General features: G+C 40.9%; 1 protein-coding gene and 1 long non-coding RNA gene across 9 annotated transcripts in view; one reads left to right on the plus strand and one right to left on the minus strand.

The window, feature by feature from the left end:
- The window catches only part of LOC100082296 (WD repeat containing planar cell polarity effector), a 193,954-nt gene that overhangs the window by 137,581 nt on the left and 40,086 nt on the right, over nt 1–16,287 (plus strand). The gene's annotated exons all lie outside the window — the stretch shown is intronic.
- LOC103171202 overlaps nt 1–16,287 on the minus strand; it is an 87,755-nt gene that overhangs the window by 2,313 nt on the left and 69,155 nt on the right. The gene's annotated exons all lie outside the window — the stretch shown is intronic.

The following is a 16,287-nucleotide window of genomic DNA, read 5'->3' on the forward strand; positions in this document are numbered from 1 at the left end:
ATTCAGCCAGCTTGGCAGGTGTCCAACCAAGACAGAAACTCCAAGGAACAACCTAGTAAGGGCCAATTCTTCCCAACCAATGGTCCCAGAAACAGGAGCGGCCTCTTGGCCAGGCTGTGCAGCAGAGGTGACAATGATTCAGGGCTTGGGAGGGTAATCTTGGCAGCAGTGGAAACTACCATAACCAAGATCACTATCTTACAAGAACTGTTCATTCCTGGACTTTTCCCTGGAACTTCTGCCACCAAAGTTGAGAGGTGGAAAGACATTTCAGAACTTCCCGACAAATGCATTTCCCAAAAGCAGGTCCTTAACTAAGATGGTAATGTCTACCTTTGTGTGCACTCTTTGAAAAATGCCAATCACGTTCTAGTCATATGTAAACTCTCTGAGTCTTTTGTGTTCTTTAGTTTGAAATTCATTAAGGGGCCTGTTTTCAATATAAACTCATCCTGAAGCTAGTGTTATGGGCCATAATTTAAACATGTGAGTTACACAATTTCTTTATAGAATTCTGTTTTAAAAGTGGAATATTTTATCTTTGTTCAGCGTTACCAGAAACACAGGTATGGCCTAGCTTTTTGAAAAGCATATCTGTTTGAGTCATTAGACTGCAGAGGTCTTATTTAAACCTCAATTACTTCGCAACAAGCAATTGGTGTGGCACAACCTGTGAAGAATGCCATAATTAATAACAATCACAAAGGAAAGAACACAGTTATTATACATTACTGCTAAATGAATGCCCAATCAAGAGTATTTTTAGCAAATGTCAGAAGTTTTTCAAGGCCAGCTTTAAACAAATTACATTAGGGCCCAGCAAGATAAATGTAGTTAAATCTTCAAATCAATACTTTTCACCCATAAGGGATTCATGTGGTTACAAAGACGTCAGAAGTGAAGGCTTTTTCAAAAGCAAGTTCACAAAAGCTCTAGCTTTTTACCTAAAAAGTAAATTTAAAATAGTGGTAGTTCAGTGATTCAAGCAGTGCTGCTAACAGTGGTATCCAAATCAAAACACTGGAGATGTGTTAATGCCAGTGTTAAGAAAAACCCTACAGGCATGGATTTACTACACTAGCTAGAATGAAAAATATTTTCAAAAAATAATGTACATCTCTCAGTGAGTCTCAAATTTTCTACCATATGGAGCTGAAAATTGGGTGAACTGAAAATATTTTTGGTTAGTTTGCCATATTATTGCTAACATGTCAAATAATATGTCATATTTTTGTTTCGGGGGGGGGGGGCTACGAGGGAGTTGAAGATCAGCCTTTAGTAATCAGTATTTGGTTTGGCTATTGTGGCTGTACTCAAACTCATGCCGGCAATGCTGACTAATCTCTCTCCATTCTTTATCTTGTAAAAAAAAAAAAGTTTGATACATTCTTTTTTGTATGTGTGACTAAGATAATTCTGAAGCATTCTGGCCTTTTAACTGAAATAATGAAGAGATTTTACTTTTTTTCATTTACCATTGTTGATTCTTGAGGTTCTCACTTATATCAAGAGATAAGCAGCTTAAATTTATCCCTTTTTTAATTAATGTGCAGAAACAATCTTATGTTCTGCTGGATCAACCTCTGGAGCTAGACCGTTTAAGACAGGTAGCTAGTTAGTAGACTGCCATATTTTTAAAGGTTTTCCCCACCTTCCTCTGATAATATGTTCCTCAGCCTCTTTTGGTGACCCTCTTAATCATCCAGAAAAATCAAGAACTTCTTGCTTATGTTAAACCAAACTCTTTCTTTTGCAATATAAATTAGTTCAGTTCACCATGGAGGTAGGTAATATCTGGTCAATATGCTCTTCGTAGTTCCCTTTCATGTATGTAAAAATTATTAAAGTAAGCACCCCCAACTCCTTGAACTTCTCTGTAGGCTCATTTTAATTTCTTTAATCATTTATAGTTTCCCTAGGTCCCTTTTGCAGTAGATACCAAAATTAAATCTAATAAAGATTTCCTAAACCATTTAACAGAGGTTAATGGAAATCCCCAAATTGACAAAATCATAGTAGGTTAAACAAATGTTTTATGGGGTTAAGGAGTCTGTTGCTTTAATCGAACCTCATGAAGTTCAAGGTTTATGTTGGTCAGCACTATACTAACCATGATAAATATGAATAATAAAATATACAGCACAAAAAATAATTTTACTTACCTTTTTACTATCTTTCTATAAAACTACAATACATACACAAGTAACACTTACATTGGTTAAACTAATTTCAAGGGAACTATTCAAAGGCAGGTGGAAGAATATTAGATGCTCTGGTTTTTTACAGGCAGATATTATCCCCCTTGCTTTCAGAAGAGTGACATTTTCCTTACTCTTCCACTTTTGTCATATAAAAGGTGAAAGACATGTCAGCAACCTATTTCTTAAAAGCAGTATTTCCTTTCTCACTTCAGCTTTCTTGGATTTGTTTTGTTAAACCTCTGTTCAGTACTTTCCTTTGATTTCTCAATTCCGTGACTTTCTCATTTTATTTCAGATTTCTGAACAGTTCTGAGTTGTCACCTTGGCATCAAACTGCCCTTCCTGTCTAAAAGGCTGTCTACACTTGCAAATTATCCAAATATCAAAGCTTTCAAATACACTGAACTTACTCCCACTTGAATCACAGGCATTTCAAGCCCCCCAAATTAAATCATATGAAATGCCCCAAGGTGTTTTAGGGGGATAATTTACTTAAGGGATCTTAGGAGAGTAATTTGCATGCTGACATAGACACAGACCCATTGGCGAGCCACTGGACCAGCAGAGAGGGTCTCGGGGAGCAGATGAGTGGTGGGTGGGGAGCCGTAATCGTGAATTTCGGTTGTACTCTCCAAGCTGCTGTGATGGGGCTTCTCTCTCAGTAGGCCCTCAAATACCATTGATGGGCAGGAATGTGCCTTATATTGTTATCTCACAGTCTCCCAAGCACTTAGTATAGTGCTCTGCACACAGTAAGTGCTCAGTAAATACCACTGACTGACTGATATAGTCGATGTCTTTACTTATGGCTCTAAGACCAAAAGAGTTGGACTACCTCTTCAGACCAGTTCAGCATAATATGAAAATCTGTTTCTATTAACTAGGACTGAGTGAATTATATTGACAGTGCTTTTATACTGCCATTACTGACAACATTACTGAAGATACTTAATAACATACAATAAAAGTTAAAGATAAGCTCCCTGGGGCCAGAGATCTTGCAATTTATTATAATCTCAGAGAAGGCCCATATCTTCTGTCTTCTACGGTATGCATATGCCTAGTAGAATGTCTTTTTTTTTTAAAAAAAAAAAAAAGAGCCTACAACAGGCTAGTGATGGTGATGATTCAGATGGAGGGGATAATTTCACTATAGCTGTTTCATTTCTCCAGTTCACTGTTTGACCTTAGTCTGCTTGATCTTTTGGATTTCTGGATCCGTTTTCGGAGCCTAATGAAGATAGGAGGAGCAGTGTGGTCTAGTGGAAAGAGCATGGGCCTGAGGGTCAGAGGACCTGGGTTCTAATCTCAGCTCTGCCACTTGCCTGCTTTGTCATTTTGGGTAAGTCACTTAGCTTCTCTGTGCCTCAGTTTCCTTGTCTGTAAAAGAAGGATCAATGCCTGCTCTCCCAACTATTCAGAATGTGAGTCAGAGACTGTCTGACATGATTAACTTGGGTCTACCCCAGCATTTTGTGCTTTGACACATAGTAAGCATTTAACAAATGCCATAATAAGAAGGAAAGGTATTTCTCCCCACCCTACAAAAGAGCCACGTCAAGCCAAAACTAAAGCAAAGTAGACATTCAAAACCTTCCAAAAAACCCCCAAAACTTACAGCATCCTAAACATATCACTGAAACTCTTTAATGGGTTAGTATAAGGTCCAGCCATAGGCTTCCTTTATTCTGTTCTTTAGAAATTTAGAACTCAGATGCTATTTTTAAATGCTGGTATGATTTATTCTAACTTTCACCATATGTCAACACAACTATGTACAAAAGATGAATGGGTAATTTTCTTTCTGAATTGCTCATTTTGTCTGTTCAACTTTCCAACAAAACAACAACTTAATTTAGCTTTGTCTATGTGACTATTTTCCACTGGCTTTTAAATTGAATTTTTCTTCTAAATATTAGTAAAGAATAAGCTATCCTAACTCCCCCTTTAGAGCTTTTTTATCTGTTTAACTTCTGACATTGTACTTCAGAAGCAACATTATGCCACTTGCTCATTTTACTTAAGGTGTAAACATATTCCAAAATACTTTTGGCTTTCTTTCACCTACCTTCCTTTTATTGTGTCATGATGTCAGTTTTGATCTATACTTTCCTACTGCTCGGCAGCTTTGCCTAAAGACATAATCCTAAGCCCCTAATAATTATAAGTACATCAAAGGCTAACTGGTTTGCTTAGCTGCAGCAGTCTACACACGACTGTATGTACCTTAAGTTAAAAGAGATTTATAGTTTTCAGTCAAGTTTTCAGGAATGTGTAATTATTTGAACTTTTTTTTCCCCTTACCTTGTGATGACATAATGCTATCAACTGCAGAATATGGCATAGTTAATATTACCAGAAAGATCTGATCTTTCATAGATCTTAATATTCAGTTCTCCTCTAAACATTCTTGATAAATTTCACATTAAAGAAAATTTGCATATAATGCCCGCACCTTGACTGATGCAACCTGCATATGCACAACCATTTTTTCTGAAAATAAACCAAATTCCATTCAAATAGATGCCTATATTCCTTAATTCGCTAAAAGCTTTATCCACAAGCCAGAGTTAAAAATCAAAATTTAGAAAAACTATTTGAAAAGTCATACCAACAATTTCATCATATTTTGAACCGGTGTCTCATGCTTCATAACTAGTCCTAAGTTTATGGTACTGGGATCAAAAAACAATAAAAATCTAGTGTTATGAAGAAATGCATTCATTTAGCTGTATTTATTGAGCTCTTACTGTGTGCAGAGCACTGTACTAAGTGCTTGGGAGAGTACAATACAACAATAAACAGTCACATTCCCTGCCAACAATGAGCCCACAACAGTTGGGGGGGCGGGGGGCGAGGCAGACATCAATACAAAGAAATAAAATTAAAATATCTATGACTTCTGAATATGAAAGCTAAGAAATTAAATCCAGCTTTCAAGGTTGTAAACCCAGTTTCCCACAATTTAAGTAAAGTGGATCCCAAACTCTTCCTTGGAAAGAGATTTATGATATTATAAAGATGAATTCAAACCCATTTGCTTTCATACCCACTGTTCGTGACCTAAAGCAACAGTGATTCTTCCTTAGGGAATATGGTAGACATAAAGGAGTACAAGTTTGAAAAATATCATTGAAATATTTGTGATAACCAAAAGGCCAACTCTTCTGCATATTTACTCTTTTATTTCTGTGTTAGCTCTATCGGTCAATCTAGTGGTATTTGAGTGTTTACTGTGTGCAGAGCACTGTATTCAGTGCTGAGCTCTAGTTTGGGGTGGTTCCTCCCACACAAAAGATGAGAGAATCAAGTAAAAGTGCTTAACAATACCATAAATAAAAGAATATACCTTTTTTGGTCTTTGGGCTTTTTAAATCTCCAAGTCGAACACCACGACTTGATACAGATAAAAGAGAATGCTTAGTCCAACATGTTTCCTTTCTTTTTGCTTCTGAAGAATAAGATACAACTTTATTTTTTTAACATTGTTCCTTAGTTACTGCTGTTTAGAGAAATAGGCTGGCCCAGTGGATAGAGCACAGGCCTGGAAATTAGAGGACCAGGGTTCTAATCCTAGTTCTGTGATTTGTCTGCTATTGTGATATTAGGTAAATCACTTAGCTTCTTGCCTCTGTTTCCTCACCTGTAAAATGGGGATTAAATACTTGTTCTCCCTCTTCTCTAGGCTGAGCCCCATGTGGGAAAGGGACTGTATCCAACTTAATCATCGTATATCTATCCCAGCACTTAGTACAGTGCCTGGCACGTAGTAAGCACTTAAAACCACTATTATTATTATTATTGTTATTATTCATTATCTAAAATCTGGGTATAATAGTCTATGTAGCCAAGTGGGTTAATACATCAAAAAGGAAATCAAATAGATAAATTCTAGTACTATATAGTCATATTTCCTATGAAAATGGTTTTCACTATGAAAGTAAACCAGGCACCTCTAGGCCATTAGAGTACTATTTAATGCCCTCTGTAACATAATTTGACTAAAGGAACATGTCATGAACAATGAATGCAATTTCTGAAGTACTTAATTTACTACCTAAGTGTTTATAGTATGTATAGTAGAAATATGACCATTCATTTGAGACTTTTTATAGGCATAGAAGATGTTTTTTCTTTCAAATGTAGAACTCCTTTCTGCCTTAAAAAAATCCCTATAACCAATATCAACATTCAACTTGAGGCCAATTAAGTGAAAATAGGAATTTGTCATTTTTTGGCTACAGTACCTTTGTTAACATAGTAGGCATTTTGTTTACCAGTGTGAGGATGTTTCTGCATGAGGAAAGTGTACACAGTAGTTTTTCACTACAAAACACATGGAATTAAATTTGATAAAGCAAAATTAATTTTATTACCTATAGGTTTTGCTATCTAGAATTGAGCCACACAGAGAAGATCATTTTTCAAGTCACAGAACACCTTCCGCTTACAAACTTACTCCTGGAATGTTAATATCAACCTGTCTGTCTAGTTGGCAGCCTGAAATTTAAACTTTTCCAATCCCCAGAGAAGCAGTGTGGCTCAGTGGAAAGAGCCTGGGCTTGGGAATCAGAGGTCATGGGTTCTAATCCCGCCTCCGCCACTTGTCAGCGTTGTGACTTTGATCAAGTCACATCACTTCTCTGTGCCTCAATTTCCTCATCTGTAAATGGGGATTAAGACTGTGAGCCCCACGTGGGACAACCTGATTACCTTGTATTTCCCCCCAGGGCTGAGAACAGTGCTTGGCACATAGTAAGCACTTAAAAAATACCAGCACTGTTGTTATTATTATTACAAATGCTTTGTGAAGTGCTCTGCACAGGGTAAGCACTCATAGGCTGCTAATATGGGCTGCTTGAGAGAAACAGCGTGGCTCAGTGGAAAGAGCCTGGGCTTGGGAGTCAGAGGTCATGGTTTCGAATCCCCGCTCTGCCACTTGTCCACTGTGTTACTGTGGGCAAGTCACTTAACCTCTCTGTGCCTCAGTTTCCTCATCTTTAAAATGGGGATTAAGACTGAGCCTCACGTGGGACAACCTGATTACCCTGTATCTACCCCAGCACTTAGAACAGTGCTCTGCACATAGTAAGCGCTTAACAAATACTAGCATTATCATTATTATTAATAATGATTGATATCCTCTTGTCTGTGAACTCCTCCCTTTAAGCTGAAAGCTCTTTGTGGGCAGATAGTGTGTCTCCCAGCTCTGTTGTATTGTTTCTCTCCCAAACTCTCAGAACAGTGCTCGGCCCAAGGTAAGTGCTCAAGAAAGGCTGACTGATTGATCATCCCTGCTCCAGGTCTGGCTGAACTCAGACAATATTTGGATTTGAGAAGCAACATGGCCAAGTGTATAGAACACAGGCTTGGGAGTCAGAAGGACCTGGGTTCTAATCCCAGTTTGGGATTTTTAGCCTGTGATTTAGATATGGGACATGGACTGTGCCCACCTGATTAATTTATATCTACCCCAGTGCTTAGTACAGCCCCTGGCACATAGTAAGCATTTAACAAATACCTTTAAAAAATTCACAGAAGCCCGGTAAGGGCAAGGAGAGGAATCGGACCACCAGCCCCAAAGCACCATCTTCATAACAGGTTGACTCCCAGGCCCATTAGGAGACATGCATTCAAGATGATGCAATTCCAAACCGGCCCAGTCTGCCTTTCCTCAACCTATTATTTACAAACCTACCAGTGTTGGTAACAAATTCTCAAACTCTTCTGCCTATCAAACTTCCCTATGCTTCCTGCTCTAAGTCATTGTTTTTATGGAAAAGTTCTGACCACTCAACACTTCCCCTTTACTGTTCTCTTGCTTTTTTGTTAAAAAGGCAACATAGTCTAAAAGCTAATTAGCGTGGGATCTGAGTTCTACTCCTGGCTGTGCCTCTGTCAAACTTGGCAATGCTGGACAAACTACTTAACTTCTCTAGCCCTGTTTCTTCAACTATATCATGAAGTGAGCTTGTTGTGGGCAGGGAATGGTCTACCAAATCCCTTGTACTGTCCTCTCCCAAGCGCTTAGTACAGTGCTCTGCACCCGGTAAGCGCTCAATAAATACCATTCATTGATTAATAATGGCTCACCCTTCCCGCTGTGCCTCATGCCTGACTCTCCCGCTTCTGATCTCAGACTCAAGTCTTTATACCTGTATGTAACACGCTCCCCACTTCAAATCCAGCAGCCCTTAGCTCTCCCCAACTTCAAAGTCCTTCTGAAATCCCATCCCTTCGAGGAAACTTTCCCCAATTAATTTTTTTCTCCCCAATCCTCCCAATTATCTCAGCATTTCTGCACTCACAGCATTCCATCGCCCCTTTGTACATTTTCACGTATATACTCCGATATAAGCACTTCCTCCTCCTAGCTGAAGCTCATGTGTTTGTTTTCCCCCACAAATCATAAGAAACTGCCTTTTGTATCTGTCGTACTCTTCCAAATATATAGTACAGTGTTCTCTACGCGATAGATGCTCTAAATACCTCTGACTGATTGGTTCACAGGGATGTTATGAAGACGGATGAGGTAAAATATGAAAGCATTTCAGTAAATCGCTGAATGTTATTTGTTGAGCACTTACAGTATGTAGGGAACTATATACTAAGCACTTGGGAGGGTACAAAACAACGGAGTTGTAACAGGGATCTTAAAGTCTAGAGGGGTGACAGACATTAAAATAAATTACAGATAGGGGAAATGAAGAGTATAAGGATAGATACATAAGAACGTAGTACTGTTGGGGCTGAGGGCAGGGTGAATATCAAGTGCCAGAAGAATACAGCTCCAAATGTTTAGGCAAAGCAGAAGAGAGAGTGTGTAGGGGAATGAGGGCTTAGCTGGGGAACGCCTCTTGGAAGAGATTAGATTTTGGGAGGACTAAAGAGTAATGGTCTCTCAAATGTGAAGGGGGAGGAAATTCTAGGCCCGAGGGAAGATGTGGGCAAGCGGTCGGCGGCAAGATAGATCAAGGTACAACATGAAGGTTGGTATCAGCGGAGCTAAGTATACGGGCTGGGTTACAGTAGGAGATCAGTGAGGAAAGGTAGAAGGGAAGAAGCTGATTGAGTGCCGATGGTACGGAGTTTCTGTTCGATGTGGAGGTGGACGGACAACCACTGGAGGTTTTTAGGGTGTTTTTGAGCACTTGAGTTCTTTGGAAGAAAGGTTATATTTAAAAAAAGGGAGTTGAGCCTGGCTTTGGCTCCCATGTAGAGGAAGAGGGGATAGCCCTAAACATGCATGGATGTCACCACTGGCATAAGTCCTTATAGAGAACTGGGAAGGGAATGCATCAGCCCTGGAACACTGCCCGATATCACTGTTCTGGGCACAGCCCCAAGGGCCAACGGTTCTGTTTCAGGAGTGTGTGAAGTAGGGTGGATAGCGGGCAAAGGCAACCATTGTACTACCATCCTACTGCCCTCTGTTTCCTTCTTAATATGATCTGAAGAGCTGCTTTTCAAGAGAGCAGACTGTGTGCACAAGCTAAAGTCCAGGCAGCAATTCTATGCCTGAGACGTATACCAGATCTGCTTCGATCAAATCAATCGGCGGTATTCACTGAGCTCACAGTAGCTCTCAAGGATGTGCTGGCAGGAATGTCGGATTCACTAGTATTCAAAGGGAAGCTGACAGGAATCATTGGCGTGACTATGTCCCAAAGCCTGGAAGCAAATCTTATTACTCCCGGTATGACTGTAAACTCCTTATGGGCAGGGATTGCATTTACCACCTTTGTTGTTGTGCTGTATTTTCCCGATCAATCAGTGCTGTTTATTGAGTGCTCCTGGGTGCACAGCATTGTACTAAGCACCTGGGAGGGCAGAACAGAGTTTATATGTTCCCTACAGACCCGCACACAGAAAGCACACAGTAATAAATAGCGTTGTTTGATTGATTGCAACAGTCAAGGATGCGGCAAAAGAAGAGCCTGTGCCAAGGTGGTAATAGTTTCTGTGGAGAGGAAGGGGAGGATCCAGGAAATGCTGTGTGGGGAAAACCAGGAGAATTTTGTAGTGGATAATATGTGAGAATAGAATGATGGTGAAGAGTCAAGGATGACACCAAGGTTGCAGGCTTCTAGGACAGGGAAGATGGTGCTATAGTCAACTGAGATGGTGTCAGTGCCCAAGCGGCATCGGTTGGGGGACGTAAATGAGTAGTTTGGATTTTGACATGTTGAATTTGAGGCATCAGTAAGATATCCAAGAGGAGGAGTCCTGGAGGCAAGAGGTGATGTGGGACTCAGGTTGGAGAAGTCAGGACTAGAGAGGTTTGGAAGGCATCTGCATAGAGGGGGTAGTTGATGCCGTGCGAGCAGATGAACTTCCCCGGAGCCCGGAGCGAAAAGAGTAGAGGATCTAAAACAGTATCGTGGGGCTTATTATGGGCAGGGAGGATGTCTGCTAGTTCCATTGTATTGTACTCCCCCAAGCACTTAGTACAGTACTCTGCATATATTAAGCACTCAAATACGCTTGATTGCTTTACATCTTCAGAGCGCTTTACAAACAGTAATCATCCATCTGAAATTCGTCCTTACCTGTTTTAACTCTGCCCTCTCCTTTGCTGGGCAACATTATTTCTCCATCCCTGTCGACTCCTATAGCCATTGTCTTTGCCTTCCCTGACTAAGCCCTCGTTTTCCCTTATCTGCCCTCCTCTCTGTGTCGACTATGTACTTGGTTGTGTAGCCCTTGAACATTTTATGATACTCATCCCAGCCCCACAGCACTTCATGTACTTTATGTCCTTATTCTCTACTATTTCCCCTATCTGTAGTTTATTTTAATGTCCATCTCCCCGTAGATTGTAATCTCCTTGTGGGCAGAGATCATATCTACCAGCTCTAATGTACTGTATTTTCCCAAGCATCTAGAACAGTACTCTGCACACTGTATTATTATACTTATTAAGCACTCACTCTTTGTCAAGAATGTTCTAAACGCTGGGATAGATTCAAGTCAGTCAAGTTGGACACATTCCCTGTCCCACATGGGGCTCACACTCTAAATCTCCATTTTAAAGATGAGGTAACTGAGGCCCAGTGAAATGACTTGCCCAAGGTCACACAGCAGATACAGGGTGGAGCTGGGATTAGAAATCATAACTTCTGACTCCCAGGCTCGTGCTCTATCCACTACGCCACCCTGGGACTATAAGCGCTCAATAGGTACCATTGATTGATTGATTGATTGAAGAAGTCTGCCAGCCTGTGTCGGGCTCCGTCAGATCAAAAGGAGTTAGGAAAAGTCAGGGCTTGTCTTGCATCTCTCCAGATAAGTATTATTAGCAGTCCTATCCCTTGAGGGTACCTAAAGTGACTGGTGACAGTTTCAGGGACACCAGGAGTAGCAGTAATAGTATGGGTTAAGCGCTTACTGTGGGCAGAGTGCTGTACTAAATTCTGGGGAAGAATACCCTGGGGGGAGGAGCAAATGATTAACCTGAACATTCTTAGGAGAAAGGGCTATGAGGAAGATTTGCTTATATATCATATGGCTTTTTCTGTCACCTTTCATAATCTCTGTCTTTGGTCATTTGATACTAATGAAAAGGAGAAACAATTTTCTGATGAATATAATCAATGAGGACAGACAACCTAGATCATTCAGGCCAATCTTTAAGGTACTTTTTCCTCAAGAACAAGAATTTAAGCCTGAATTATTTACCTGAATTATTTGGCCTCAATCATTCAATCGTATTTATTGAGCGCCTACTGTGTGCAGAGCACTGAACTAAGCACTTGGGTGAGTACAATAACAGACACATTCCCTGCCCTCCCTCTAATGGTATTTAGAGTCTAGAGGGTGAGGCAGACAATTAATATAAATAAATTGCATATATGTACGTAAGTGCTGTGGGGCTGGGAGGGGGGATGAGTAAAGGGAGCAAGTCAGGGTGACGCAGAAGGGAGTGGAAGAAAAGGAAAGGAGGGTTTAGTCAGGGAAGGCCTCTTGGAGGAGATGTGCTTTCAGTAAGGCTTTGAAGATGGGGAGAGTTAACTGTCTGATGGATATAAAGAGGGAGAGTGTTCAAGGCCAGAGGCAGGATGTGGGTAAGAGGTTGGTGGTGAGACAGATGTGATTGAGGTACAGTTGGTTGGCATTAAAGGAGTGAAGTGAGCGGGCTGGGGTGTAGAAAAAAAAAGTTGGTATTTAAGCCCTTACTATGTGCAGAGCACTGTTCTAAGCGCTGGGGTAGATACAGGGTAATCAGATTGTCCCTCGTGAGGCTCACAGTCTTAATCCCCATTTTACAGATGAGGTAACTGAGGCACAGAGAAGTTAAGTGACTTGCCCATAGTCACACAGCTAAGTGGCAGAGCCGAAATTCAAACCCATGACCTCTGACTCCCAAGCCCGGGCTCTTTCCACTGAGCTTCTCTGCTTCTAGTAAGAGAGTGGTGAGGTGAGGTAAGGAGGAGCCAAGGTGATTAAGTGCTTTAAAGCCTATGTAAAGGAGTTTCTGTTTGATGCAGAGGTGGATGGGCAACCACTGGAGGTTCTTGAGGAGTGGGGAGACATGGATTAAACATTTTTGTAGAAAAAATGATCCAGGCTGCAGAATGAAATATCGACTGGAGTGGGGAGAGACAGGAGGCAGGAAGGTCAGCAAGGAGGCTGATAAAATAATCAAGGCAGGATAAGATAAATGCTTGGATGAACATGGTAGGAGTTTGGATGGCCTATTTGGACACAAACACCTTAGGAGTTGCTAATTGCCAGTGCCACTTGGGATCACAAAAATATTCACAACACTTTCCCAAAAGGTGGAGGGAAAATTGTATTGTTCTTCCTACCTAAATTAAATTTTCTGCACCAAATTCACAGGTATCAGACAGCTACCATGCTCCAATCATGACTGCCATTAAGAAGTAAATGAAGCAAGTCTGTACATATGTATTCGTAGATACGTGAATAAAAACCCAGGCTCTCTGAGGAAAAAAAGATGACAACGTATGAGAGAAGAAGATATGTTGTTACAAGGGAGATATTCTTTTCCTTACCTAGTATTAGATACATATGTACTTCATAAAAGCTGGAGTTTTTCTAAGCTCACAGTCTCAGGCTTCAGGGTCCACTCACTTAGGCAGAAGAAATAGTTGGCAAATACATACTTGCTTGTCAGTTGGTATGCATGGTAAGTTTATAACCTTTCTTCTGTTTACTCAATGTAATGTAACTTGATGTGACAGGGTGTGATACATTAGAGATGACGTGTCAAGTTAGGAATTTCAAAACATCTTTTAGGAAACAAAGCCCGTGAAATGTAGGAATTTAAATAAGTAGCATTTAAAGAGTTTAATATCATTTCTAAAAAAAAACACCCTTTTTTCACCCTGCTCCTAGATGGAATGTTTATGTAGAGCCTTTGGGTGAGTAAAAAGGAAATACCAACTGTAGCCTGGAGCACATAGAAGAGAAAGGAAGAATCTCTTACTCTTTTCAGAAGTGCCAGTTTTCTAAAAATAGCCAGTGAATATTTGTACCTCTTTGCTAATTTGCATTTTTCTCCATTTTTCTGTTTCTGATGATGGACTCAACCATTAACTGTGGACTCCTTCTCCAAGCCCAAAGTATAACTCTTGTTGGTTTTTGCAGAGATTTGGGTGCAGTGGATTGATACACCCTAAGTCTTCCCTAGTGCCGCAAATGTGACTTAGAGATAGGTTTACAGAATTTCCTAGATGTATAATTGTCTTTCCATTTTTAATACCACTGGAAAACTGCTTCTACCTGCGGCTCTATTTACATATGATGCCAGTGACATACTTTGCAAGTCCCACATCACAATAATGTAAATGGCACGGCAGCCAGGGGCAGATTTTTTCAGCATGTCACCTGTAGGCACAACGCCTAATGCCACCCTTTGTTCGAATTTAATCATTTTCCCACACACCTGACTGAATCACTTTACCTGATAGATACAGCACCTAACTCTGCATTTTGATATTGTAAAGCACAGAGTGCAAATGAAAAATATATTTATGAGTCATAGTAACGGCACTCACTAGGTGCAATGTAAGCTACTAATCCAATACTCTTGAAATCTTAATATAAAAGATTTGGGGGCCTTTGTTCCCCCTGAAAAAGTGCTACTCCCCAAATCTGCCATTCTTGGCTTGATGTTGGCATTTGTTAAGCGCTAACTATGTGCAGAGCACTATTCTAAGCGCTGAGATAGATCCAGGGTAATCAGGTTGTCCCACGTGAGGCTCACAGTCTTCATCCCCATTTTACAGATGAGGAGGTAACTGAGGCACAGAGAAGTTAAGTGACTTGCCCACAGTCACCTAGCTGACAAGTGTCAGAGTGGGGATGTGGAGGGAATGGGGTAGGCATATGAAGTTTGCTATGTGGTCTCTTGGAAAACTCCCCACAGGCTGCAGCTTTGTATGTCTTTTGTTAAACAGTATTTAAATCTCAGCCAAGTGCCTGCAGAAGCACTGGTTTACTCACATTTCTGAGGTATAGGCAGGGCTGTTTTAACCTGAAGTAGCATAACCTAGTGGAAAGAGCGCAGGCCTGGGAGGCAGAGGACCTGGGTTCGAATCCCAGCTCCACCACTTGCCTACTGTATCACCTTATTGGCCAGGCAGTTAACTTCTCTGTGCCTCAGTTTCCTCAGCTATAAAATGGGGATTCAATTACCATCCTCCCCCTTGGGTCCCCAGGACATGTGGGACATGGACTGGGTCCAACCTGATTAACTTGTTACTATGCAGCCCTTAGAACAGTGCATGACACACTGTAAGCATTTAACAAATATCATTAAAAAAGAAAACTGAGCAACTAACGCTGCTCTAGTCAGCCGTGGCGGGGGGCGGGGCAAGGAGGAGCGGAAGGAGAGATGAGGAGAACCCAAACACACTCACCCCCAAAACACTAGGACCTAGGAAGAAATGAGCCAAACATAAGCTTTCTAGAGAGTAGGGAGATGGTCAGATGTGAACTTAGGTCACCTGGCTTCTAATACAGACTCAGCAGAACCTTAATGACTCATAAGAGAGTGTCAGTTAACCAGCTGAACGATAAATAGTCCGGAGGTGCTGGGCTAGGTCCCATTTCCTGCTGTGTTCTGACAATTGCCCTGCTAATCATCTTTATTTCCTAACATATGTTTTTGATCATTTAAAAAAATCAAGGGTTGTCGAGTGTTATTGACTGTAAGGTCGTTGTGGGCAGGGAACTTGACTGCTAATTCTGTTGTATTCTTCCCTCCCTCATAGTCAGCGCTCAAGAAATACTATCGATTGATTACACAGCATTTGAAGAATTGCTCAGAATCCTCTTCCCACTTTAAGCCCTTCCTCACAAGTACTTCCCCACCTCCCCCATTAATTTTTCGAGGAATTTAAAAATGAACCGACACCTGAACCTGTCCTCTAGTTGTCAGGTTCGCCTTGCCGCTGTTCAGTTCTGCTTATCACTCATTATTGGATCAGTAATGTTCTCCCCTACCCACATAGATCGGGACCTGTAACTTCGATTTTTTCATTCATATCTGCAAAGCAGCCTTCTACAAAGGCATCAGCAGGGGGTAGTAACTACCAATATAATCCCCTGAAGCCACTCACGGGAGGCGGGGCATCATGCCACTGTTGGGAGCTCTATTTGTCATAAAGGCAGTTCAACCAGAATGAGCAGTACGAGAGAGAAGAGTTGATGTGTGTCCTGGACCGATGGATGGGGAGTCTTTAGAGAAGTAAACTTGTGCCGCAGTTGTGTGAGTAAATAGGACCTAATCCCAGAATGCAGGACAGAGGAATTTTTCCCATCTGAAGCCCAATCCCTAATCTTAGAGCAGAGATGCAGTGAAGAATAGAAGCTACCAAAATCAGTGGGGTGGCTACCAAAGTTCCGTGATTTGGAGTAACAGCAGCTTCATAAAAAATACTGTATTGTAGTGAGAAATAGGGGAAAAAACGTACCACTGACATACAAATTTGTTATGTGGTAATGTTTAAGAAGTAACTGCAAGACCTTGAAGTAAATACTGAGTAAAGTGAAAAAATTTAAGGTAAAAGAGATATTAAGATTTAAAAGCAGTCAACCAAGTTTTCCAAAAAAAAATGTA

This window comes from Ornithorhynchus anatinus, chromosome 9 (assembly GCF_004115215.2).
Source record: "Ornithorhynchus anatinus isolate Pmale09 chromosome 9, mOrnAna1.pri.v4, whole genome shotgun sequence".
Lineage (NCBI taxonomy): Eukaryota > Metazoa > Chordata > Mammalia > Monotremata > Ornithorhynchidae > Ornithorhynchus > Ornithorhynchus anatinus.